The 1920-nt window shown below is 34.6% G+C and overlaps 1 non-coding gene across 1 annotated transcript; it reads left to right on the top strand.

Moving 5' to 3' along the window:
• Window positions 1-277: 277 nt before the first annotated feature.
• Window positions 278-384, top strand: LOC122028314. The gene has a single exon (XR_006124720.1). It is a non-coding gene; the product is annotated as a small nucleolar RNA R71 (small nucleolar RNA).
• Window positions 385-1920: the final 1536 nt, after the last annotated feature.

Below are 1920 nucleotides of genomic sequence, written 5' to 3'. Positions count from 1 at the left end.
GTATAACTGAAGCATGTACGAACGTAGCGCCGCCCTAGGGTAAGAAGGGTGGGCGTTACAGTTTGATAGGCTCTCTTACATTTATGGCTTGTACTTCTTGAATATCTGAGGGAAATTCCATCCAACTTTTGTTCAATCATTCATGGAGGTTCAATGTCACTTGATCAATCAATGAATAAGCTTCATCTACACTTTTGTCCATAAAAGAACCTCCAGCTGATGAATCCAATAAACTCTTGTCTGAGAAAGAAATTCCCCCATAGAATATGTGCAAAATCAACCATGATGAGGGCACTATCTTTGAAGACTCTTGAATCTATCCCATGCTTCAACTAATGATTCTCCATATGCCTGAGCAAAATTTGTTATGCAATTCCTCATATACACTGTTCTACTTAGAGGAAAAAAATGATCCAGAAATTGCTTCTCCAATTGTTCCCAACTTGTGATGCTTTGAGGATAGAGAGAATATAACCAAGTCCTTGCTTTATCCTTGATACTGAAAGAAAATGCCATCAATCGAACTGCATCTGGTGACACTCCTTCACATTTCACCATATCACAAATCTCTAAAAATGTTTCAAGATGCAGATAAGGACTTTTTGATACTTCTCCTCCAAATTTATGACCTTGTATCATAAAAATTAACTCTGGGTCTAGTTGGAAACTTTCTGCTTCAATTTGAGGTTGCATAATGGGAGACAAAAATCTTGCAGAAATTGGTGTAGAAAAATTTCTCATGGGCCTGCTTGACATGTTAGTGATCATGGATATTCAAGAAAAAATTATAAAATAAAGAATCAAAGACAAGAAATAAAATGCAATATGAAAAGCAAGAAAGAAAATGCCGAATTTAAATTGCAAGAAAGAAAGTGCATAATGAAAACAAGAAAGAAAAGATAAATTCATATGCTAAAGATTGCAAGATATGATTACAAAAGAAAAGAAGAATGAAACTAGATCAAAAGAGAAAATAGAGAAAAGTTAGATTAGAGTGCTAGAAATCAAGCATGCAAAGTTAGAATTAGAATTATAATTGCAACAAAAAGAATTGTCAAGAATCTTATTCAGGAAAAGAAAAGCTTATAGAAAGAGAATTCTAAAAAAAATTAGTTACAACTATGCAAATGTAAAGGAAAACAAATGTTATGTTTAGTCTAACTCAATTGATAATTCCTAATGTTATAGCGCAGTCCCCGGCAACGGCGCCAAAAACTTGTTACGGAAATGTCGTAAGTAATATAAAAGATTATCGTATCCACAGGGACTGGAATAAGCACTAGAAATGTCTCAATGCGAATTAGCTAAACAACTATCCAATTGTTTCAAATGCAAAGTGAAGGTAACAAATCTAATATTATAGATCAACAAAAAAGAGTTTAGTGTTTTGGGTTATGATAAGGGAGATTCTAGGAGTTTCGGTTTCTTTGTAAGATTTCTTGAATGTAAATGGTTCACCAATTCTTATCCCTCAATTGCAAAACTCTTGTAGAAAGTTAACGGTTCTCTCTTGCAATAGATAACCGGCGAAGGACTGAGAAATGTATCTAAACATGATCAATTACACGTGAACCTACGTTGTCCTTACACAGAAGCGCACCTATTACTATGCCTTCCTCGGATATCAACATAGAAGCCCACAACTTATTAATCTATCAAGATACAAGGAACTAATCACAAAATCCATCCTACTCTCTTGAATATTCCTATTTCCTCTTCAAGATTATCTCTCAAACGTCCTTACACGGGCTTGCACCTGTCACGTGGATCCCTCGGATGATCGAGTGAGAGTTTATCTTTACAAAGTCCACAAGAAATCCAAACAATCAATCAAGAATGAGAATTAAGCACAAATCATCATTACTCACTCAAAATCTAATTGATACAAGCAAGACAATGTCATTGAAACAAGAAAATGGC

Source organism: Zingiber officinale, chromosome 10A, assembly GCF_018446385.1.
Source record: "Zingiber officinale cultivar Zhangliang chromosome 10A, Zo_v1.1, whole genome shotgun sequence".
Classification (NCBI taxonomy): Eukaryota; Viridiplantae; Streptophyta; class Magnoliopsida; order Zingiberales; family Zingiberaceae; genus Zingiber; species Zingiber officinale.
This window is presented reverse-complemented; position numbering and strand designations above follow the sequence as displayed.